The sequence below is a fragment of the Mustela nigripes genome, chromosome 16 (assembly GCF_022355385.1).
Source record: "Mustela nigripes isolate SB6536 chromosome 16, MUSNIG.SB6536, whole genome shotgun sequence".
Taxonomy (NCBI): domain Eukaryota; kingdom Metazoa; phylum Chordata; class Mammalia; order Carnivora; family Mustelidae; genus Mustela; species Mustela nigripes.
Window position 1 is genome coordinate 16,604,608 of NC_081572.1, and position 25,776 is coordinate 16,630,383.

The window sequence follows — 25,776 nt, forward strand, 5'->3', positions numbered from 1 at the left end:
GACCCTGAGCTCATGACCTGAGCTGAAGGCAGAGGCTTAACCCATTAAGCCACCCAGGTGCCCCTTAAAGATTTTATTTTAAAGTAATCTCCATACCCATTGTGGAGCTCGAACTCCCAACCCTGTCCCACGCTCTACAGACTGAGCCAGCCAGGAGCCTCTGAAGTACAATTTCTGATTTATCTTGAGAACTTGGAATGATCTGGCCAGGCTGGGCCCACACTTGCACAAGACACCACCATAGGCTGGGGGCTCCCCAGTGCCAGTCCCATGGGGGCATTAGGCGACATGCTTCTTGTTTGGGCTCTTTGCACCTTGTCCCTGAGGGTCCCAAGCCATCTGTTGTCACCCAGTTACCTAAGCCATCACAAACCCCTGCAGATTTCCCTCCAAGCCCCGTGACCCCAGCCCAGGCGCTGGGCTTCCTCCAGGGAAGGCTGCCCAGAGTGGGTCGTCTAAGGGGAGGCGGGACTGCAGTGTCCCGCATGCCCAGTGGCTGCGGAACATCAAGAAGCAAGCAGTCTCCATGCTCTGGCCCAGCTTGTCTCGTAGGACACATTCCCGAAATGGCTGCCAGGGCTTTGCCTCCGGGTCTGGAGAAGACAACTTTCCTGTAAGGGATACTGACGGCCTGTGTCGGAGGAGAAAACTTCCCACCGCCGGTTCTGAGCCGGCGCTCATGGACGGAGACACGTGTCAATTGCGTGCCCAAGTCTACATGGAGGAGCACAGAGAGGTTCTTGTTCTAGTTCTTTTCATTATAAATCCTGCTACAAGGACAACGGAAGGGAAATGGTCCCACATTTTCACTGAAAAGTCTGGGGAGGGGACGAAAGAGTAAACGTCTTTGCGATCAGATTTTCCCACATTCACAGTTGTCCCTTATTAACTATTCCCGGCTTGCTCATGATGCTGTGGAAGAATTGTGCAAAGATGCATGCATTTACCACAGGCGGGCCTTTTTGACATTCATTATGAATTTAATTATTATTAAATACCCACAGTGTGCCAGGCGCCGGGCAGCAAATGAGGGGCAGACGGGAGGAAGGCTCCATGTCGCCGGTCAGTTGTCCCTGTAATTGCTCAGCCCCGCTGCTACGTTCCCAGGCCCTGCAGCTGGAGCCTGCCCGGCCCCCCTGCTCTCTTAGGACTTCAGATGGGTTCCCTGAGGGTCAGTGGGTGACGGGGGAGGGGCGGATGTGTCTGTGGATTCCCGGGCACTAGGAGGCGACTGCAGGCAGCCTTATTAGAGCACTCCAGTCTGGTGTCCCTAAAGGACAGGGGGCAGAGCTGAGCCCCTGAAATCAGGCACAGTGTTGAAGAGCCAGGCCGGAGGCCCACAGCTCGGGGAAAGGAGGCCCCTCGAGGCAGTGATGCTCTGGCTGCAGTGTCCTCCAGGCCGCGGATGAGGAAGGGGCTGCTTCACTGCTGAGTGTAAGGGACTGTGGGAAGGCTACCTAGCCACCCCGAGCCTCAGGTCCCCCAGGTGAAACAATGGCTAGAATTGCAAATTCAACATTTCATTTGGTGGATAGAGTGCTGAAATGAGATGAACCAGGCTAACACATGTTAGCCATCACCGTTTTTGTTTTTTTCTGTTGTTACTGTCAACTCCAGCCAGGCAGCTGGTCACCAGGAGCGAGGAGAGCAGAGGGCTTGGGGGAAAGCCCAATCCAACTCCCGAAACAAACAAAAACAGACACACCAAAGCGACCTGAGCCCTAGAATCTGTACAAAGCTTGTGCATGGCTCAGTGAATTGCAGGTGCACACGGAGCCCAGGAAAAACCTTTCCCGCACCTGCATTCTCCACCTACAGCTCAGCTGGAAGTTTCCCTTGTCTACCGCAGCCAGGTGCCCAGGCTAGCCCACAAAGGCCTAGCTCACGTCTCCGATAGACCTTAGCAGCTTTGAAGGGCCAGGCCCATCTTGAGTCCCCGTGAGCCCTTCTGAGCTGTGAGCCCACCGACCTCCACTAGAGCCCAGCAGCGAGGAGAGGAAGGAAAGAAATATCAGAGAGGCGGAGTAAGCAGCCAGCTCTGGTCAGGAGCCCAAAGGTTCCCACAAGCTCCTGTGTGGGTGTGGCTACAGGAACTAACCTGAAATGGGGCTCTCTGCACGGGGTCTGGGTCTTCCGAAGCCTCCAGGGTCCTCTGCAGGGTAGAGGGAGGGCCAGGATGAGGGCTCCCGCCTCAGCAGGGGTGAGGGTGCATGGGCAGAGGGAAGGGGGGCAGCCCCTTCCTCCAGTTCTGGCGAGTCCCGAGTCCAGGCCTGCTGGATGGGAGCGGAAACAATCCCACAGCTTGCCCGGGTGGAGGGGGCATGGCCAGGGCGAGGGTGGCCAGGTAGCGACAGGCAGGGCTGGAGTGGTCATTGTCACTGGCAGGTGGAGGGCCCACAAAGACTCAAAAAACACCGGAAGGATGGAAAATGGGAGTAATTCAGATAAATTTTTTCAAGGCGGTATCTGTATTTTTTTCTGATTATAAAAGTAACTCACGCTGCTATTAGAATTTTTTATGAGAATCTACTCATGTGTTACTAATAATAAGCTTTTGGACATACACACACACACACAGACTGGATTTGGGAAAAAATGCAAGCGCAGACAGTAGAAAGCGAGAGTCCCTCTATAACCCACCTTCAGTTCCACAGCCTGGCCTCTAAAAGTTTAATAACACAGGGGCACCTTTGCAGGGTGTCATGGGGGCTGTTCAGGAGTGTGACTAAGGGCTAGCCACTCGCTGTGCTCTGTCCTTTATAGGAATCATTGCCACTCCTTAACCACAGCCCTGAAAGGGAGGTGCTATTATTCCCATTTTTCAGATGTGGAACCAGGCTCAGAGAGGTCAAACAGCTTACCCAAGGTCACACAGCTAGGAGAGGGCAGCCAGGAGTCAACGCTGGTCTGCTCTCCTCCCAGGAGGGGGCTCTTGCTGCCGCATCTCATCCAATAATCCGGGAGAGCAGGAAGGAGGTAGGTAAACAGCATCTCATATCTGTTTCTTCAGTAAGACATAGTAACCAGGGAAAACTTTTGGTGCTAAGAATAAGCCAGGCAGGTGCAAAAAGGGACGTCCCCCTAGCAGCTTTTGTGCTAACACGGGGTGGAGGGGGCAGACTTTGGAAATGAAAGGCAAGTGGCTCCAGGAGCCAGCAATGGAAGAAATGGCCAAAAGTGGACAGAGAAATGAATGAGTCCCTCCAGCCTCTCCCGGGGCTCCCCGCAGGGGTGGGCGGAACGGGTTGGTGGTTGTGTAGCTCTTGCTTATACCGCAACATGTCCACGGCTGGGAAGTGCTTCATCTCCGTGGGCAAGAAAAAACTCATTAACCTAATGGATATTTTCCAGCAACAAATGTTGCTTCTGTGTTTAAGCACACCGGAGGGGAAAGCTATTCCATTAGGGACACCCAGGCATCCTCCAGGAATTGTGGACATGCTCTAGGAAAATTAGCGGGCGTTTTCAAGCAGCGTGAATGCTTCTCCTTTCAAAAGGAGGGAAGTCAATTCAGCCTGGCTGGTTTAATGAAAGTCCCTCGACTGGCCAGATGGGTCTAAGAGTGCCCCTCTGGTACCCCAGCCACTGCAGGGAGGCAATGCGGGGCCTTGCACAAGAGGAGGAAGGAGACCTGTGCTAGCTGAGCTTTGCTATGAACTTGCTGTGTGACCCTAGGGAGGTTACTTTACCTCTCTGGGCTATTACCTCATTTCTTAAGTGGCTCTGGCATCTGCTCAAATGCCAGACTCATGGGCCTTAACACCTTGCACTGGCCCCTCTGTGGATTTTTCTCAGTATAACCTCAAAGAGCAGGGGAGGTATGAGAGAGAGGAAGGTCCTTCGAGGAGGAGAAAAAGAAGTGAAGGGAAAGTGGTGATTCATTTTAAGGATGTCATACATTTGGGGCAGCTCCCAACACTTCCATCTTTCTCTGCTGGCCCCTTCTTTCTCCTCGCTCCCAACCCTCCCGTCACATGGTTGACAGAGGCCATGAGCCACCATCATGGGAACCCTGGTGACTCGGTCAGGAAGGCAGCAGAGGAGGTCTGGGCAGTGGCTAGTTGGTGAGACCAGGTGGCCTCTGGAGTTCAGGGTCCTACATGGTTCTGGGAGTTCAGAGCCCTACAGGCCAAGCAGAGGGAGGCTTAACCAACAAACAGTGGGAGATGCTCCGGCCTGATGGGGAGGAAAGCTACATTCTAGCAGGGGCTATGCCTGTCAGCTTCTCTGGAGAGCGCCAACAGGACAACACGGTAATTAAAACTGAAATGAGGCCTTTGGAGGATTGGCTAGAACGTCTCTGAGGACTGCTGTGTTGTTTCTGGAAGCAGAGACTAGAAGTGCCTTTTTGCTTCTCAGGGTGTGGGAAGTGTCCCGAGAGAGCAGGGACTTGGGGCCGTGTTCTCTGTGCTTCAAGGAATGTGGGGGATTCTGGAGGACCTCAGACAGGCCCTGGAATCGGGAGTGCAGTCGGCTCACGGAACTTACTCCAGAAGAGACAGGCCTCGGTGCTGGGCCAGGACACAGGCCCCTGCCTCGAGGCAGGGCTGTGGCCAGAAAAGGTACCAGCGCTTGGCCCCCACAGCGGAGGTTCTAGAATGGCAGCTTCCATTTTCTCCCCTTCCAAACAGGAAGTGCCACCTAGCCTACAGTGGGAGGATGAAATGAGGTCATTTGTGTGAAAACACTGAGAGAAAATAGCACTGGAGTTGTTTCTGATATAAAAGGATTGGGCATGAAGAGGGTCAAGTGGCATATCATTAATCCCCCGCCCCCGGGTGGGGTGTGTCTCACTCCCAATGCAGGCTACTAGCCACTCTGGGGACCCTGGTGGTGGCTCATGGGGCTAGTTTGGGTTGTCACGAACAACAGCAAGGCTTGGGCACTTAAACAACACAGTAGCCAACCTCTCTTTGTCCTCCTGCCCCCTCCCCTCCCCTACTTCCGAGGGAAGACTCCAGAAGGTGCTCTGTGTATTCAGTTACACTGTATATATGCTTCACACATACACTGTGTACTTGAGCTCCTGCTAAGTTATAGTCCTACAACTAGTTTGAAAAGTTCTCCTGTCTAAGGCAGTGCAGTGCCCAGGCTAGCCCACAAAGACCTGGTTATAGAGCTTCCATCTTTCTGAAATTAGAGGGTGAAGGCAGATCAAAACTTACCCACCAGGGGGGTCATGTCTGTCAGCTTCACCTGGGGGGGCCTTTGAAAGAACCCTTCTTCCAAATATTTTCATCCTTCTGAAGAGAGCTGGGGCCCAAGCATATATATGAATTTGGCTTTAAAAACATATACACAGGGGTGCTTGGGTGGCTCAGTGAGTGAAGCCTCTGCCTTCAGCTCAGGGTCTTGGGATCGAGCCCCACATCGGGTGCTCTGCTCAGCGGGGAGCCTGCTTACCCCTCTCTCTGCCTCCCTCTCTGCCTACTTGTGATCTCTCTGTGTGTGTGAAATAAATAAAAAAATCTTAAAAAAAAAATAAGTACAGAGTGATACTGACTTGTCCTGCCCGCATCCATGATTTCTCTCAACCAGAGGCTACCATTAAAACCTGATTTTCGGGGTGCCTGAGTGGCTCAGTGGGTTAAAGCCTCTGCCTTCGGCTCAAGTCATGATCCCAGGGTCCTGGGATCAAGCCCCGAGTCGGGCTCTCTGCTCCACAGGGAGCCTGCTTCCTCCTCTCTCTCTGCCTGCCTCTCTGCCTACTTGTGATCTCTGTCTGTCAAATAAATAAAATCTAAAAACAAAACAAACAAAAACCTGATTTTCATCTTTCCTTCCAGTCAGGCTCCATAAACACGGCCTCATTCACAGGCGTGCTCCCTCTTTCTGTACAAGAGGGAACACACGGTGGCCGCCTTGTTCCTCGATTAGCCTATCTGAGGGAGTGTCCACAGCAGTGCATTCTGCGGGGCAGGGGGGGGGGGGGCAGTTTAGTCAACCAGTTTCCCATCAATCATTTCCAGACTTTGGTGCAACAGATGCCTCCCCAGTGAAACCCCACACAGACTGTCCTTGCTCACACAGAAAGGATCTCTGCCACCTGGGCCACCAACAGAGGCATCCCGCTGTGCTTTTATCAGCAATCTTAGAATCAGCAAGGTTTAGTGTCTTTTCAGTCCCCATTGAAAACTTTTGCTTTTTTTTTTATCTTTTTTTTTTTTTTTTTAGATTTTATTTATTTGACAGACAGATCATAAGTAGGCAGAGAGGCAGGCAGAGAGAGAAGGCAGTGGCGGGGGTGGGGGTGTGTGTGCCTGAGAAGCAGGTTCCCTGCTGAGCAGAGAGCCCAATGTGGGGCTCTATCCCAGGACCCTGGGATTATGACCTGAGCCAAAGACAGAGGCTTTAACCCACTGAGCCACGTTTTGCCTGTGAACAACCTGCTTTTCTCTTTCCCCAGGCATGGGTATTCTGGTAAAACCTCTGGGGCAATCCTGGAGTGTGCCCGGACTCCCTATGTGTTCTGGAAGGCCCAAGACCCCTGAACCGCTAACACTGTGAGCACCCTTAAAATCCTGAGAGTCTAGAGGCGCCTGGGTGGCTCAGTCATTGGGCTTTTGCCTTCAGCTCAGGTCATGATCCCAGGGTCCTGGGCTCGAGCCCCACATAGGCTTTCTGCTCAGCCGGAAGCCTGCTGCTCCCTCTCCCCCTGCTTGTGTCCCCTCTCTCGTTGTGTCTCTCTCTGTCAAGTAAAAAAATTAAAATCTTTAAAAAATAAAATGCCGAGAGTCTGGGGACCACCTAGCCTCTGTGCAGGCCCCAGCACCCCTCAATGGCTGGGCCCAAAATTCCCCCGGGGGCAGCTGTGGTATCAGAAATGTGGAATCCCCTGAAGCCGGTGATTGGTAATATTTCATGTGGCTTATCTCGCAAGGTTTGTCACGGATGGGATCCGTTCACGCTCACCTTCTCCACCCTTACACAGAACTTCTGTTTTATAGGAAGTGCTCAAGTGACTGTTGAAAGAATAAATCATTAGCACCTGTCTAATTGCCCCCCTCTTTTGTCCAGAGGGTAGCTAGTGCGGTTCAAATGGGTTCAGTGGAACTGTGCTTACAAAGGATCCTAGTGTAAGGAAATCCACTTCCTGACAGCCTCAATCAGCTTTCTTGCAAATTTCTAAAGCCCCTTTCTTTGGCCCTGGCAATCAGGGTTGTCAGATAAAATACAAGGCACCCAGTTAAATCTGAGTTTCAGATAAACAACAACTGTTTTAGTGTAAGTATGTCCCGAAGACTGCATGGGGACATACTTAGTGTGATAGTTTCTGGTGGCCACGGTACCAAATTGCAAAGTGAGTGGCTTAACACAACAGATATTTCTTCTGTCACAGTTCTTGAGGCCAGAAGTCCAAAATCAGATCACTGGGCCAAAATCACGGTGTTGGCAAAGTCTCGCTCCCTCCCCCAGAAAGTTCTAGGAGCCAATCCTTTGTCTTGGAATCTTCCAACTTCTGGTGGCTGCTGGAATCCACATCATTCCACGTCACTCCAACCTGATCGATCACAGGGTCTTCTAATCTCTCTCTGCCGACTTCTTGTAAGGACACAAGTGACTGCGTTTATCACCCACCCAGATAATACAGGATAATCTCATCTCAAAATGCTTCAGAGAATGACATCTGCAAAGACCCTTTTTCCAAATAAGGGTCATATTCACAGGTCCTAGGGATTAGGATCTGATATCTTTGGGCGGCATTTTGTAGCCTATCACAATTATACTAAAAAAAAAAATGTTGTTTATCTGAAATTGAAATTTCACCAGGCATCCAGGGTTTTAATTTGCTAATTCTGACAGCCCTCCCTGGACCTGATTCCTCCTGAGGTGGCAGGAACTGAAGCCGTCTGTCTTCACTTGCTCATCACTCGTCCTGGAATGAGCTTGGGGACCATGCCTCAGACCCAAGCCTGTTCACCAAAATCTTTTGTCTTTGAAGTAGGGCTCATGGTTTATGGTGGCATTCCAGTTTTCAGGAGAATCTAAAGGCGTAAACTAATGCAAAGTCTTAGCTTTTTAAAAGATTCTGGCAAATGCGCGCATTTCCACTTTGAACACTCAAAACTTCATTTTTTAATTTATTTTTTTCTAAAGATTTTTTATTTATTGACATACAGATCACAAGTAGGCAGAAGAGGCAGGCGGGGGAGAGGGGGTGGGAAGCAGGCTCCCTGTTGAGCAAAGAGCCCAATGCGGGGCTCCATCCCAGGACCCTGGGATCATGACCTGAGCCGAAGGCAGAGGATTTAACTCACTGAGCCACCCAGGTGCCCCAGCACTCAATAATTCAAGTGCTGACTGGCCCCCCTCACCACTTCAGGTCTTAGTGTGAAAGCATTAAAAGGAAATATAGCATTGGATTTGTTTTCTTTCTTGTTGTTGTAAAGACTTTATTTATTTATTTATTTGAGAGAGAGAGAGAGGAAGAGAGAGAATTTGAAGCAGACTCCCAGCTGATCACAGAGCCTGATGCAGGGCTTGACCCCATGACTCCTGGGGTCACGACCTGAGCTGAGTCATTGCTCAACCGACTGGGCCACCCAGGTGCCCCCGTTGTTATTATTTTTAAAGACTTTATTTTTAAGTAATCTCTACACCTCACTTGGATCTCGAGCTCAAAATTTCAGGTCAAGAGCTGCACACTCTTGGGTTAAATGGGGGATGAGTATTAAGGAGGGCACTTGTGATGAGCACCGCGTGTTGTGTGAATCACTAACTGCTACACCTGAAACTAATGTTACACTATGTTAACTAACTGGACTTTATTATTATTATTATTTTAGATTTACTAATTTATTTTGGAGACAGCATGAGCAGGAGGGGCAGAGGGAGAGAACCCGAAGCAGGCTCCTTGCTGAGCATGGAGCCCAAGATGGGGCTCGATCTCAGGGCCCTGAGATCACAACCTGAGCAGAAACCAAGAGTCTGATGCTCAACTCACTGTGCCCCCAGGCACCCCAACTAACTGGAATTTATTTATTTTTTATTTTTATTTTTTAAATTTTATTTATTTATTTGACAGATAGAGATCACAAGCAGGCAGAGAGGCAGGCAGAGAGAGAGGAGGAAGCAGGCTCCCTGCTGAGAAGAAAGCCTGATGTGGGGCTCGATCCCAGGACCCTGGGACCATGACCCGAGCCGAAGGCAGATGCTTTAACCCCCTGAGCCACCCAGGTGCTCCACTAACTGGAATTTAAATAAAAACTTGAAACTATAAAAAAAAAAAAAAAAAAAAAAAAGTTGCATGCTCCACCAACTGTGCCAGCCAAGTGCCCCAGGACTGTATTTGATAGAAAAGGATTAGGCATTAAAATCATAAAGTGGGGGGTGCCTGGGTGGCTCAGTGTGTTAAAGCCTCTGCCTTCGGCTCAGGTCATGATCCCAGGGTCCTGGGATCGAGTCCTGCATCAGGCTGTCTGCTCAGCGGGGTGCCTGCTTCCCTCTCTCTGTCTCTGCCTGCCTCTCTGCCTGCTTGTGATCTCTGTCTGTCAAATAAATAAAATATTTTTTAAAAAAAATCATAAAGTAGGTGTCTGGGTGGCTCAGTCAGTTAAGCATCTGACTCTTGATTTTGGCTCCAGTCATGATCTCAGGGTGGTGAGATCAAGCCCCAAGCTGGGCTCTACAGTCGGCTTGGGATTCTCCCTCTGCCCCCCGCCCACTCACTTGCATGTGCTCTCTCTCTCTCAAAACAAATGAATAAGTAAAATCATAAAGTGGCCCATCACCCACAATTATACAAGTTATACACCTGTTTCCCTTTCCATTCTCAAGTCTCTTGAAGAAAGGCCTTAGGTTTTAATCAGTATTGGATTCACGCAATCACCTGTCCATTCATTCTTTGAACAGTCATGGAGCATCTATTCTGTGCCATGGGCTGTGCCAGGCACTGAGGCTACAGAGACGAGCAGAACATCACCCAATGGATGGATGTGGTCAGGCACTGGCTCCCCGGAGAAGTCAGCAGTGGTCTCAGAAGAAGTCATGGAAACTGAACACAACATAACGGGCCCTTGTGATGTGAAAGCAGAAAGCATGAATCGATTTGCTTTGAAACTAGTCGTACAGAGAAAACCCCAATTAATTTACTAATTATCTTTAAATTCTAGCAACCATTTTTAGCTGTTAGTTAAGGAAAAAATAACTTAGTTAGTTAGTTAAGGAAAAAATAACAAGATGTGATGCTTAGCCTGGTCTGCTGTAACACAATAGAGGTGTCTTCCTCTCTCTGTGTCTCCCAGATCCCTGGAAATGTGGGTGACGGCAGCAAAGGTGAGCCCAGCGGTTCAGCACAGAGGGGGGATGCTTGGACTGGGTGATTTCTTCCTCACCTGTGTTCCCCATTCCTAGGGTGCAGGGAGCATTTCAGGGGGGCACAAATGATGCCCACACCCCAAAGATATCTTATGATGAATAGACTTTTAAGAAGAAAAAGCAATCTCTTCATTTAATAATCATAAAGCTAAAATACCAGGTCACTGCCATATATGTATAATTTTTTTTTTTTAATCAAAAAGCACTGGCCATAGGATCCCTCAGGCTAAAGCAATGGAGGGAGAGCCAAGGATAGAAAAGCCAAGGCGAGACTTGCTCTTGAGAAGCAGAAGTTCTGGGTTCAAATTCCCTGTCAGTCTAACACTAGCCATGTGATTCTGAGGTGCCTCTTAACCTCGCTGAACCTCAGTTTCATCATCTGTAAAAGGGAAAAGAATTTTTACAGGCTCACATCAAGAACTAAATGAGACCATATAAACTCCAAAGGACTGTCTGCTTGTTAGCAATTTGGGGAAGGGGGGTCCCCCTAGCACCTAGGGACACCTCCTAGCACCCTGACATCACACGAAGTAGGCCACCCACATGTGAGCTGTGCCCCACGCCCTGTTGTTATGTGTGACTGAAGGCTGGGAACGGTGGCCAGGAGAGGCCTGGGTGTGTAAACTCAGGGGAGATGACATTCAGCTTCCCAGGTGGGGTCTACAGGGAGAAATTGAATTCAAAGTGGGCGTTTTCCCATTTTCCCTGGGCCAGGCCCACTGTCTGCTCTTAGGAGAAGGGGTGACAGTGGAAAGGGCTGGGTGACATTAGTCAGCCTCAATACAACAAAAACGTTCCTATACAACTCCCCTCTCCCAAATACCTAGATAAGAGTGTTTAAAAGTAAGTCAGCTTTTGAAATGAGACTGATCATTCCCTAATTAGTCCAAATTAGAACATTATTAGTGTATCCAGAAAGCCAGGTCATCCCAAGCGTTCTCTGCAAACTTGGGCCCATGGGGACAGGGTCTCCCCTCCCCAGAAGGGAGCAATCCCAGGAACCTCAGTCATTAAGTCCCAGAGACATAGGGTCTGGTGCCTATAATGTGGCCATAACCTTTGATGATGAATGAGCTCCCAGCACCGGGAGGCCCAGATGTGGCCAGCATGCCCCGGCCTGTCCAACAAGTGAGACAGCAGCCCTCTGCTCAGCGTTCCCATGCTCCTAACTTTGCATCCAGTGCTTTGGGCAACGGGGCCCATACCCAGATTCTTTTTATTTTTTTTTTTTTAAAGATTTTATTTATTTATCAGAGAGAGAGAGGGGGAGAGAGCGAGCACAGGCAGACAGAATGGCAGGCAATTCAGAGTGGTTACCTTGCCAAGTCATAAGCTGGCAAATACAGAGCTTGCTCTAGAATCCAGCTATTCTGACTCTAAATTCAGTTATGTAACACATATCCCTTGCTTGTTAAGTGTCCCAAAGGATACAGAACTTTTTTTTTTTTAAGATTTTATTTATTTATTTGAGAGGGAGAGGGGGCGAGAGGGAGCACAGGCAGACAGAATGGCAGGCAGAGGCAGAGGGAGAAGCAGGCTCCCTGCTGAGCAAGGAGCCCGATGTGGGACTCGATCCCAGGACACTGGGATCATGACCTGAGCCGAAGGCAGCTGCTTAACCAACTGAGCCACCCAGGCGTCCCCCATACCCAGATTCTTGAGAGCTAAGCAGGCTGGCACTCAGTGCCGGGATCAACAGTGTTCCTCCAGGTGGTCCCATCTTTTAGTTTGGGGTGCTTTTAAGAATTTTCTTGAGGGGCACCTGGGTGGCTCAGTGGGTTAAAGCCTCTGCCTTGGGCTCGGGTCATGATACCATGGTCCTGGGATCGAGCCCCACATTGGGCTCTCTGCTCAGCGGGGAGCCTGCTTCCCCTTCTCTCTCTGCCTGCCTCTCTGCCTACTTGTGATCTCTGTCAAATAAATAAATAAATAAATAAATAAATAAATAAATGATTTTCTTGAACTACTCAGACTACTCACACCCTGAATACAATTTATAGTCCGAAATGATCACGGTTGTCTTTCTCCCCACCCAGGAAAACCCAACAAAAGAAACCAGGGTGAGATCTCATCCATGGTATATAGTTTACTTTAGAGCTAATGGATTTAAAAAAAAAAAAAAAAGCCAGGGAGGAGGGAGGCAAGAACAGAACTGAGAAATGGTTCTTGTTTTCATTAGATGCAAGGGTGACTGTAGGAATTTCAGTGCCACTAACATGCCTGGTGAGGCTGCGGATTCTAATTTTCCACTATGTGTGGCCCCCAACCCTGTCCATGTGGTCCCCCCTTCTCTGCTCCCCATTACTCCCTTTTTTCCTGGTCCTAGAGGTGAACAGCAGTGGTATAGACACGGGAAATAAAGTGGATTGTTGAGGGAGGAGGCTCCGACAGTACACCAGGAGGCTGACTAATGCCACCCAGCCCCTCCTTTCCACGGTGACCCTTTCTCCTAACAGCAGACAGTCGGCCTGGCCCAGGGAAAATGGGAAAACTCCCACTTTGAATTCAATTTCTCCCTGTAGACCCCACCTGGGAACCTGAATGTCATCTCCCCTGAGTTTACACATCCAGACCTCTCCTGGCCACCTTCCCCAGCCTTCGGTCACACATAACCCCTCCAAAGAAGTGTGGCAGGTGTGGGCCTTTCTCATGTTTTGTGCGAACGGGAAGAAAAATGAGCTTCTCTGTTGGATAAGTGTCGACCTGCCCACGACACTAAATTTGGTTCTGCCGTCACCGGCGACTTGAAGCGGCAGCCCAGTTTAGAGGCTAGCTTTCGGTTTAAAATACTTTCTCCAGGCTCAGGTTGCATATGACCCATTCAGGGAGGCTGGAGGGCACAGCTTCTCTGGGCATTAGCGCTAAAGACACATCTGTTGGCGTGGAGAGTGGCCTGCAGAGGGGAGGCATGAAGGCAGCGAGGCACGGGAGTTGGGGACAAGCATGACCTGGCTTCCTCTCCAGCTGGGAAGTCTCCGGGCTTCAGTCTGCTCCCCAGCAAAATAAGGATCATGATCCCTGCCTCGAGGGGGAGGGAGGGTTAAAAGAGGCCATGTTTTTAGTAGAATAAATGCAACCAGCTCGTACCATTATTACCAGCATCGTCATGCAACAGAACTAGTTTAGACCAATAGGGACTGTGTTCAGGCAGCCAGGCTGCTCGCAGGCTGCAGTGACACGCGTGCCCTGACCTACTACCCACCATCCCCAAGCACAAGAAGCACCCCCCCTCCCAGGGCAAAGACAGACAATAACCCAGCTCTAGCTCCATTCAAATTCCAAGTGCCTGCACTTCAATTAATGACACTTGGCTGAGCCTCTAGCCGCCCCACAGCCACCAGATATCACACCACCCAAGTCAACGTCTGCCTTTAATTTAATCACTCTTGCCTGAATTGGTTCCCACCCCGGGGCCAAACACGGAGTAGCCAGAAGAGGCTGCCCCTGGGCATAACTGAATAGGGGATTGTGTACCAAGTCCTGGTCTGATTAGGAAGAAAAACTGAAAACCCCTGCAAAAATGAAAAGACCGGGGCACCTGGGTGGCTCAGTGGGTTAAAGCTGCTGCCTTCTGCTCAGGTCATGATCTCAGGGTCCTGGGATCAAGCCCCGCATCAGGCTATCTGCTCAGCAGGGAGCCTGCTTCCTCCTCTCTCTCTCTCTCTCTCTCTCTGCCTACTTGTGATCTCTCTCTGTGTGTCAAATAAATAAATAAAATCTTAAAAAAAAAATGGAAAGGCCACCTGAGGGTCAGGATAGGGGTCAGGGAGGTCCCCTGCCCCTCTCCGGGTATCACTTCAGGCTACAGTCCAAACATGACCATCCTCTGTCCTGTCCTGCACCCCGGCTTTAGACCTCCTCTGCGAAGAAGGGAACAGAGGAGACCTGTACACGCTGACCGCAACCACCTGTCCAACCAGCATGGGCACAGGCCCTGCTGATGGCTGCTCATCCCTGCGAAGGAGCCTGCACCGTCCTGCTGGCAAGAGGGGAGCAGGGTGGCGGCAGCTGAATGACCTTAGGCATCGGGCTCCATTCGCCCTGTGGAGACTTCAGATCAGCGCCTGACTCTGGCTACCTGGGGCAGGTCTTCTAAGCCGCTCAAAGGAATTCTCATAGAATGTTTTATTTCAGCTCTGCAACTATCCAGTGAGAAGGGAGCCTGCATTATTATCCATTTGGGGGTGAGGGCATTGCAGGATCCCCATTTTGCAGATGGAAAAATGGAGGTACAGGAAATCTTCCACGTCGCCCCAAGTCTCTTCAGATGGTAAACAGGAAAGGCTGCAATTAAATTCAGGGTTTGGCAAGCAAGCCCATGCAGCGGGGGATAACAGGCCCACAAAATGAGGCAGGCAATGGCTAGCTTCTGGAATTCAGTCTTGCCAGCAATAAACGATAAGGAGACCTTTTTTTTTTTTTTAAATTAATGTATAATGTATTATTTGCCCCAGGGGTACAGGTCTGTGAATCATCAGGTTTACACATTTCACAGCCCTCACCATAGCACATACCCTCCCCAATGTCCACAGATCTCTCTCTCTTTTTTTTTTTTAAAGTTCTTTGTCACTTGGCCCAGATTATCAATTTATAACAAGAATCCTGCCAGTTAAAAAAAAGTTTTCCCATCAGACATCAAGCATCAGTTCATAATTATTTATAGCACTTTAGTGACACTGAAAGGGATTTATTTCAATGTATTCAGTCTTTAACCCTCTGCAGGGAACAGAGTGTAGTCATTGTTCCCTGCAGGGTTAAAAAGGGAGGGACTCCAGATACAGGAGGCCTGCAGAACTAAATCCAGTGGAGGCGCCCAGCAGGCCCATCCTGCAGGATTAACCCCCGGGAAAGATTAAATAGGGTTAAAGCAGGTTCAGGTGAGTCTGTGACTGATGACTCCATTATTCAAGTGGATTTAGAGATGTTCTGCAAAATCCTTCCTTTCTAAACTGGGCCCATGGTGAGGCACAGGCATGTGTCCTGGGGCCAGTGTGGAATTTCCCTGTTCCTAAGGAAAAGACGAGACAGAAGGTGGATGGCAGAAGATCTGGGGACTCTTCCAAACAACTATTCCTGGTGATTCTTGGCAACGGGAGCTTTGAAAGGGACAGGTTCACAATCAATAATTGCATTTATACTGCAATTATTACCGTGCCCCAACACAGATTATATACAAGTATTTTACTCATATATACAACCTTTGCTTGACTTATTAACATATCTCAATTTAAATTCTGATGCATTACCAATACTAAAGTTGAAAGCTGTCAAGTGTTCAGCAAACCTAATATAAAAAGTCTAGACATACATCAAATAAGGGAGTGAATATTTACATTTATTTTTTTTTTAAGATTTTATTTATTTATTTGACAGAGAAAGAAATCACAAGTAGACAGAGAGGCAGGCAGAGAGAGAGAGAGAGGGAAGCAGGCTCCCTGCTGAGCAGAGAGCCCGATGCGGGACTCGATCCCAGGACCCTGAGATCATGACCTGAGCCAAAGGCAGCGACTTAACCCACTGAGCCACCCAGGTGCCCTGAATATTTACATTTAAACACATAATTATAATTATGGGGCTCAGTTGGTTGGGTGTCCAACTCTTGGCTTCAGCTCAGGTCAAGATCTCAGGGTCCTGGGATCGAGCCCCATATTGGGCTCTGAGCTCAGCTGGGAGTCTGACTGCAATTCTCTCTCTTTCTCTCTCTCTCTTTCTGACCCCCTTCCCACACGTGCGCTTGTGCTCTCTCTCTCCAATAAAACAAATACCAAAGAGAGTCTTTAAATTGTAACTTTCCCTTGGGCATTAAAGCATTTGATTTGAGATTATTAATTAATCAATAAGCCTCTTTTAGAGGGGTAGGCTGTGGGAGGGGGCGTGAGTTAGGACGATGGTTTGGTGCCAATGTCCAACTGAGAACAAATGGAAATAAGCACCTCTGAAATGACCTACCCATTAGTGGCCTAACTGCGTTTGGTCCCGAATGATTCTGCTGACACATGAACTAGACCACTGGTTCACATTCAGGTCTTTTACCCTGGAGGAGGAACACAGTCCCACAGTTCTGTGAACCGGTCTTTCCCTGCACTTCCCTTTTGGCATAACGTGTTGGCTGGAGATCACATGACAGCAATTATGCACCCCAGGGGTCTTCTAATACCCTTGATGTCCTGGGGAGGAGGCCTCGAAGATGAAAGGGCAACCCTGGGCTTTTTATGCTACAACTGCAGACAAGTCCATAGACAACATCATCCAGACTTCCTGCGAAAACAGAAAACTGGGCTCCAGGTAGGTGGGCAGACTAGCAGCTGGGACCAGAGATAATTACGTCCCTCTTCTCTTAGATGCCAGCTTGAGCAGGAGAGGGGCAAGACCAAAGGAAGGGCCACGAATGCAGTCCCATTTCCAATGGCTTCAGATATAATTCTATCTTGCTGATTCAAAGTGGTTTTTAATAGTTGGATCTTCATCTAAAATTCCTTCACTAAGGGGAGTTCATATAGTAGATGGGATTTTATATTTATTTTGGGCTTTATAGGGAGAATTTTGCAACACCCCCTTAACCTGGGATTTTGTGTGAATGAATTCAAAGTGCTGATTGTCCTAGAAGGCAGGCAAGAGATGGGCTAGGCAGGAAAGGTGACTGCCCACCATTCACTTAATACCAGTCTCCACAGGGTGCTCAGTCCTAGCTGACACTGTGCAAGAAGGAGAAAGGAAAGACTGTAAATATTCAAGGGTAGGTCCACAAGGCCTGATGTCCACGGCCAAGGCCTCCTCCTACCACAGCCAAACTTCTAGGTCCATTGCCCTTGTGACCATAATCATATAATTTAAATAAGACACAAGCGGATGAGATTCAAGTGCAGAATGAAAGGCAAACTCTTAAAGTCATTCATTGGTTTTAGGAAAATCCAGCTGAACGCTTTGGAAAGACTTCATAAAACTGAGTAATTTTTTTTACTGTCAAAGGAGATATTAAAGACTGTGAATGAAACAGTAAAACTCGAGAGAGATACTGCATTCAGATTACTCGGTAGTGTAATCCCTCTTTCCAAGGAGCTGAAATCTGAAGTCTTAACAAGGTATTGTGAGTGTGGCTTAGGGAAGAAAGACAAGAAATTCCAACCGGCTGATCCAAACACCAAGAGTATCATTTCATAATGATTTTTTCTGCTTTAATGACTTTAAAAAAAAAAAAACTGACATAGTATGACCCTCAGTCTTCACTGCATAGATAAGAAGGCTTCTTAAACCAAATTTAGTAATTCAGATAGGAGCATACGCCTGGGATGCTTGGAGTCCCCTGGACTCAGAACATGTCCAGTTTGTTTTATTGAACATTTTTCGGCTTGACTCTTCTCTTGACCATGAAGCGCGCTTGCCGGTTTACCTACTTCCACATCCTGCTTAAGCATTTCATTTGTAAATCCTCTCCACTGCCTTCCTTTACTTTCCCGATCCCATCTGCGCTCGCTCTTAATTCGGTGAGTAGGCTAGTAGGATCTCCAAACCTGACACGCTTGCTAAGCGGGGTCGAGGTTCCCAGGATGGTGGGAGGGCGCGGTTCTGCTCCGGCTGGCGCGGAGTGTACACAGACTATTCCTGGCGTGGGGCGGATTTCAGGAAGGAAGAGGACAGAGGCAGGGACTGCAGATGATAAGTCACTCTCTGCTTGCCTGTAGCAAGAATTTCTGTCTGTACAATGAGACAGGGGTGTGTGGGATTTTCGGGGGACCCATTTCCACCCAAACAGCTGTGCCGGGCTCCAGGCAAGTTGGGCAGCTGCCCACTCCTATCTTGGTCCTTAGTCAGTGCAACAATTTATCTGTTACAAGTGTATCCATCACCAGGGTCAGGAGATGTCTTTGTACATTCATCCAATCTCAAGCCTTGATCCAGAGGCGGCTGCCCTTGGGACCATTCCCTAAGCAATTTATTATGTGCCAGGCCCTGGGCTAAGCCCTGCATTCTCCCCTTACCCCATTTAAGCCCCACAGCAACCAGGGAGATAGGTACTGCCATGCCCCCAAAAGTGGGGGAGGCAGTACTTGCGCCCAGGACTCTGCTAGAGTCCACATCCTTAATCACCGGCCAAACCTAATACCTCTCTCTGCAAGACAGGGCCCTGCCCCGAGGGCTTGTCAGGAAGAAACAGCATCTGCCTTTAAGGTGCTCACCAGACTTCCCTGAATAGCCAAGGCACAAAATACATTTCCGGGGGAATTCATTCTCTAGTGCCCCTGATTAGAGCAGCACAGAGCCCACCGAAATGTTAACACAGCAAAAACACTCAGATAAACCACCTGGAAGTCATTCAAGTTTGTATTTCGGGGAAGCCGGTTTTAGCTGCACATCTGCAGAATGTCTCCTAATCAGAGAACCCAGAAAGTTCAGAAACCATCTCAAGACGGCCTCTCCCTGCTTGCCCACACTCAGGTGGAGGCCATCTGGGCAGGAAAGGAACTTGGCCCAGGTGGCAGGAGCATGGTGTCTGGAGACAGGAAACGCGTGCTTGGACAGTAACCCCGCTGGCGAGGTAACAGGGGTGAGACGGGCATGTATGCTGCATGTCTGGTCGCCCACACAGGGCTGGCTGCAGGATTACAGTGGCCTCCGTTCTTCCCCCAGGTGGATGCCAGTGAGTTCCGGCGACGAAGGGTTCCAGGCAGTCCCTCTGTGCCACAGCATAAAGGAATATTTACTGTACAGACTGCGCCCCAGGAAGTGAGAAAAGCCTCCAGGCCCACCTTTGCCGAGGGAACCCTGAGATTCTTGCATGAGGCCCTTTCCCATGTCCACCCAACTCGACTCAGCCACAGAGTCAGAGCTGGTCCCATGGGCTGGTGCCAAAGCTTTGATCTCTCTGAGGGCACCTAAGATGAGGATCTGCTGCCCCTAAAACTTCACTGATTTGGCCCTGACCATAGCTGAGTCTATATCATGATTCCCCAGTCTTGATTTCCAGCCTTCCCTGAGCTGATCAAAACCAGCTGCTCCTTTGTACAACAGAGCCGTCTTGAACACCTAGGTCTGGGGGAAGAGGTTTAAGGTCCCTAGGATATTTTTCTCTTTGTTTTATAAACAGAGGTACAGAGGTTGAGTGAAATCCCTTGCTCCCTGTGCCAAGGCTAGATGAGAAATCACAAGCTTCACGTTGTGCTCCAATGACGGACTCTTTCAGAAGTCCATTTTGTGAGTCAGTGGCTTTGGAATCTTCCAATGGGTCAGTGTTACAGAGATCATGCGCAGGTTCCCAGGCTAGCCCACAAAGGCCTATTAAAGCCACGTGTAGTTGAGAAGAGGAGGAGGCTAGGGTTGGACTTCCAGCTCTACTACTCCCTGGCTGTGTGACCTGTAGTGAGTTACTAAACCTCTCTGTACTTCAGTTTCTCCATTCGTAACAGAGATAATAACAGCACCTGTTACGAAATGGGGGTTTGGGGAGGATGAAATGAGATCATCTCTGGGGAGCACTTACAACAGTGCCTCCTAAAAGACACTCCCTGAACATAAGTGCCATTATGATAAGAATGCCAGAGTAACAATGTTTCTGTAGCAGGACTTCTGACCCTGGCACAAGTGACATTTGGGGCCAGATACTCTGATGTGGGGGACTGTCCTGTGCATAGCAGGAGGTTTGGCAGCGTCCTTGGCTCCTACTCACTAGAAGCCAGTGGTACCTTCCCCAGTTGTGAAAATTAAAGACGTCTCTAAACCTCTCAATGGCCCTGGGGACTGAATACCACTGTTTTACAGGAATACACCCAAGAGTCCCAGCTGGAATATTTGGGTCCTCTCCTGGAAGCAGGCCAGCTGGTGAGGCAGCAACCCTCTCTTCCCCTCACCTGCTCAGGTATGCTCCTCCATGCCGGGGCTCCTGCAAACCACCAGCAGAAGCAGTGAGGCTGGCAAGTTAGAGAAGCAATTAACTAGGTGGATATTTTGGGGGATATGGAGAGGTGGGGGGGCACTTTTTAAAGTGGGATAATGAAAAAGGCAGGGCGGGAGGAAGGGGAAGGGGCAGAGACAAATGGGGTTTCCCACATCCATCCTTCTGACTTCTGGTGCCAGGAGGGCCTACAGTCCCAGAGATGGCAGAGATCAGTTCTGATCTGTTTCCCCCCAGAGCTATTGTGTGCTTTCTTTCCATCCTCTCTCCTGCACTCTTCTGGCCAGCTAGGGTGGGGTGAGCAGCGGGGACTGGGCTCTGGGGCCAGGGAGCGCTGTACTGGGAAGGGAGAAGGCTCAGAAGCAGAGTAGGGAGGGTGTGGAGGTGCACGAAGGAGCTCAGACTGCTTTCTGGCTGCCACTTGGATACCGAGCAGGGGACAAACTGGACTAGATTTGCCCCCAAACCTTATCGATGCCATGACCTTGAATATAGCCCCCTTCTTCTAGTTTTCTCTTTACCACCTTTTTGACCTGCATTTTCCCATTTTACCCAATTACTTGTTAAATGGGTATGGAACAAACACCTATTCGAGGTCTAGCACTGTATTAAGCCCCCGACGGTGTTTTGATTTGTTTTTGAGTGATTCTTTTTCAAGGTGGGCATAGGGAGAATACTATCTAGTTGGAAAACTATCAGGTGTTTAAGTAGAAAACTAATACATGTTCACACACACAGATGTGGAGCCACTCAAACCATATTCATATACATAAATGCTGAGGGAAGTTGTAATAAAACACAACTTTTTAAAATTTTCGACAAATGGGTTCATGAACTGATGTTAACAGGGCAGAAAGAAAATTCAGCCTAAACAAAGGGCACCAGGATCTCACTGCATCTCCCCGCTGGCACTGCCCTCCAAGGGTAGTGGGTCAAAGCACCCGTCCAATAGAAGGGGCTCTTTCCCCAGTCGGAATAAATCTGACCCTTTCTCAATCAAACTGCTTCTAAGTTTTCTTCTTGCAATTTGTGGGAATAATCCATTCCTTTTGTTCCTGTCAGGGATGCTGAGCCTGATACCTGAAACCAGTTCCAAGCCACGCCCTTCCACCATAGACAGGTGCCGGAGGAGGCGTGTGGGGGCGGGCACATACAGACAAGGGCTGTCACTTCTCCAAAAACCAGCAGAGCCAACAAAACTCTCCCGCAACTACCCAAAGGCAACCCCAAGAGCTAAGCCAGATTACTGCAGTAAACACAAGCTGTTTCAGAAGCAGCTGTAGGTAAAAGAATTGATGAGCTTCAGGAGTCACTTGGGACCAGCCACTGGGATGGGGTGGGGCGGGGTGGTAATTCATTTATTGTTTAGAGGCAGGGTCTGGAGATGGAGGAATGGATAAGCAATTCTTATCTAGCAAACCTAAGCAGCATCATAAATTGCAAAATAATACCTTCATTTATTTAGGTAGGAAAGACATTTCTCTTTCTGCCGTAGGACAGGTCGATGGGAGGGGGTAGCGATCAAAAACCCATCCTGCGGAGCCTGAGCACACACCCGAGGTGGCCTGGAGAGCCAGGCCCCGCAGTCGCTGTCCCAGGTTCCAGCCCAACTGAGCCCAGCTGGAGACCGCGCCTGGAGGTTCCTGCGTGCCAGAGGCCAAATGGGGTGTTCCGGGACATAAATGAGCTCCCGCCTGATGGGGGGGTCGGGGACAGGAATCGATAGCCCTCGGAACTGTGCCTGGACCTTTCCCTTAGGAGCATGGGCTCAAATGCTGTATCCCTCGAGATCCCAGGAGGGGGTGGGGGGAAGCCGGTTACTTCAAGCACGAGGAGAGCCAGGGATGGTGTTTCCGGATCCAAGTACGAAGATCCATCTACTGGCGCCCGGGATTCCTCCCTGAACAGCTCCCAGGCCTTGCCAAACAGAGCCCCACTAAAGCGCCAACACATTTCAAAATGGAGCAAAATCGCGGACGTCTGGACTGCGCTTTGTTCCCGGCATTGAGCTAAATGTGCTCGCTCCCGCCGTGCTCCCTTTCCTCCAACCGACAGGAGGTGACCTATCCGCCCGCGGCCCCCCCGGGGGAGCTGCGGCCGCGGGCTACCCGTTCTCAGGGCCGCTCTATGACCCTTGCTCTGTCTGGAACCAGAATTCCGCGCCCAGCTCTAGGGTGGAGGAGGTGGAGGGGGGCGAGAGGAGAAGATGCTCGAAGCGATCCTTGAGCCTCTCCTGCACCCCACCCTTGGAGGGCTCAACTCTGCAGGGAGGCCCCAGACTTCCTGGCTTCGACCTCCGACGCCGCAGCCAGGAAGGTTCAGCCGGGCCTCTGGCGGGCTCTCGACCCCAGCCCGACCAATCCCTGGACATTCAGATCAATCTGGGCAGCTCGCGTGAATGATTGGGCTCTAGGGATGCTCATCCCTCTCGGAACTGCGCCCCTGCATCAGTTTGCAGCGATAGAATTAACCAGAAAACCGCGCGGACCCGGCTCGTGGCAGGAAGGCGAAGCTCGGACTCCCTTGCCAGGGCGTCCATAACCCCCTTTCCCGCTCCCTCCCCATTTCAAGGGTGGCAGTGTACTCGGGCTTTTAAGTTAAAATCTTGTACGTTTCCAAAATAATATTCAGCCACAATAATAAAAATACATGAGGGACGCTAATCTGGGTGGTTGAGGCCGCCGGAGGCCAATTAGGAAGAGTCACCAGATCAGGGTTGGGGGCGGTTTACCCCCAGCAGCCTCAGAAAGACTGAAGGGCCGCGGCCTCGCCTGCCCCTTGGGTTCAAAATCTTGGCTGGGAAGGGGCGGGGCAACGCCCCGAGGTCCGTTCTCGGGACGCGTGTGGTTTCCATAGCAACAACCCCTCGGTGCCCCCCCCAAGTCATCTCAGGAAAAATGGGTGTGGCCCGAAGCAGAGGAGGAACCCTCTTGCCCCCTCCTTACTTTCTCCCATCTGGCGAAGCAACAGGGCAAGAAGCCGAGAGGGGCTCAGCCTGCGCGCTGTCTCCGCCACCTCCTGGGGGTCACCGCTGACCCTTAGTGGGCAGCCCGTGGGAGGTGGCCCCCAGGCCTCTCAGGATGAAGGAAGGGGCTTCCTCCTCTGCGGCCACCCGCACAGCGCGCAGAGACCTTGAATTCCAGCCCTTCGGCCCCCCGCGAACTCTTCCTGGCGTGCCGCCCGGCGGGGTCACGGCCGTTCCATCCATGCCCTCAGGGCTGTGACTGGGGTTCCTTGACCCGAGCCAGCCCGAGATCTAACAAAAGGCTCGAAAATGCGGGGCGGAAAATAGGGGGGCAGGGGCAGGGCCCTTGGTTAAACACTCTCATAGATAAGAGCCAAAAAACCAGGGCTGGCAACGCAGATCACGTAAGCTCTACAAACAAAGCATCTAGCCTCCGAGAAAGATTAGGGGTGAACGCCCCCAGGGCTCAAGCCCACAGCAGCAGCAAAATACCAAGACTTCAGCGTTGATTATCGTGTCCCCCCCCACCTTAATTACAGTCCCCGCCCTGTCCTCCAAAGCCTAGCCACCCGGCTTGGCAGGGTACAGTAAAGACGTGACACGCCGCAAAAAGATGGCACCTCGCGTTTGGAGGGGGAAAAAAAGCAGGGGTGGGAGTGGGAGGAGGCAAGCCTACTCTCCCCCTCCTTGCCCACCCCGATCCACACCCACTGCCGCAGTGAGGGGCGAGCCCTGCGCGCCAGCCCAGCGCCTCCGGCAGGGAGCGCACACGCCGGACGCCAGGCGCAGAGCGCAGAGAAAGGGGCCCGCCCCGAAATGCACCTGCAGCCCCCGCGCGTGCCTGTGCCGGGCTGCGGTTACGAGCAGGGATCCGCCGCTACCGAGTCCTTCCACACTGCAAGGCCAGGTGACTCCAGCCTTTTGCCTCTCCGAGCCCACACCGGGATCCCCGCGCTACCTTGTCTCGGGCACGGCGCGGCTCGCATTTCGGTGCCAGGCGCGCGCAGGGGGAAGGGCAACGAAAGTGACAGCGCCTGGACCCCTCCCCATCTCCTCGATTGCACTCCCAGCCCCCAAACGTCCCCTGCGGGTTTCTGAAGGAGGAAAACGGGGAGGGAGTGGGCCACCGCCTTAAATCAGGGGCAGTGAAAGCCCCACTGGAATTGCTGACAGGGAGTTGTAGGGAAGGGCAGGCAGGGATTCATCTTTTCTAGAACCGGATCCATACCTTCCTGAAGGGCTTATGGCAAACCAAAGCAGAGAAATAGGATTACGGGTTCGGTTTCGGGGGTCGTCACAAGACACCCCCTAACACACACATGTACAGACACACGCCCATTGCGGCAAAAGGTGACGAGCAAGAGTGCACTGCAGCCCTCTCCCCCAGGTCACCGCCATCCGCGCCCCACCCTTCGGGCACAACCTCTGGCCGGGTCCGCGCGAAGCGGGTCTTAAGGACACCCCAGAGCGCGCGCGCGCGCACACACACACACACACACACACCAACACATATGCGTGCGTGCATCCCTTGCATGGGTCCCTTTCCAAGCCGCCCTATTCCCAGCCCCGAGCGCACACGGCGCAGGGAGGGGCCCCAGCCGTTGCCCCAGACCTATGCTTACCTCTCGAAACCCATCTCTGCGGCGGGGGACGAGGGGCGGCAGCCTGAGAGTGCAAGGGGGCGGACGGGGAGGCAGATAGAGGAGCCTCGCGCTTACCTGATAGTCGACAGAGGGCGAGGACAGTAGAGGAAAGAGAGGAGAAAGTGGCAGTGGTGGCGGCGGCAGAAGGTGGGCGGCGGCGGCGGCGGCTGCGCTGCTGCTGGTGCGGGAGCTGGTAGGTGGCGGAGAGCGAGCCCGCGCACCAGCGAGAGGGCGCGTTCCCGAGGCCGGCAGGCGGCGCAGGCGCGAGCAGCGGGAGCGCGAGCCTTCTCAAGGGAGGGGTCAGCAGTGAGGTCTTCGCGGACGTTTTCTCCTCCGGCCACCAGTAGGCGCGCGCGAGCACCCCACCACTAGGCCCTCTCCCGCCTCCTAGCTCGCTCCTTTTGACGCTTCCCTTCTCCTTCCTTCCCTCCCCCGACAAATCGAGCCGCGGTGCCGGCCTCTATGCGCATGCGCGTTGCGTGGCGCATGCGCACTCCATGTCTCCTCCCTCGCTGGTCTTTGTCTTGTCTAAGGGGTCTCCGCCCTTGGGAGAGAGAATGTAACTTGCGTCCGGGGTTTGGGAAGAGGCTGGTGCTCGGTCTCGCAGATCCGTTGTCCCTTTTCCTTCCTGTCCCGGTGATGTTCTATTTCGAAAAGGTCCTGGGCGGGTTTCCACATAGCTCTGCAGTTCTTCCACCCCGGAACTCAGGGCTTTCCCTGGGCTCGCCTTGCTTATGTCTGGCCAGGCAGCCTGAGCCCTTGAGTTTCCCGAAATGGTATCCGTTGTTGGAGTTTAGTTTCCCTGGGTCACCTTCCTTTCCACCTGTTTTCTTTCCACCGTTTTTCTTTTTGACCAAGGTGGGTTCTTAGTAAATCCACTTTAAACAGACTTAGTCATAATGCAGTAATACAGGTTTGGGGTGGATTGGTTGGTATTTTATAAGGACCATTCAGTCTATTAT

The 25,776-nt window shown here is 51.2% G+C and overlaps 1 protein-coding gene across 12 annotated transcripts in view; it reads right to left on the minus strand.

Moving 5' to 3' along the window:
* The window catches only part of MAPT (microtubule associated protein tau), a 95,932-nt gene extending 70,769 nt beyond the window's left edge, over positions 1-25,163 (minus strand). For 3 of the 12 annotated variants that reach the window (XM_059379304.1, XM_059379302.1, XM_059379299.1), the window contains exon 1: positions 24,890-25,158. The gene's annotated coding sequence lies outside the window, so the exon portion shown is untranslated. Of the gene's footprint in view, positions 1-24,889 lie in introns of all 12 variants that reach the window. The other 9 variants (XM_059379294.1, XM_059379292.1, XM_059379301.1 and 6 more) reach the window with 6 other exon arrangements.
* Between the last annotated feature and the right edge of the window lie 613 nt (positions 25,164-25,776).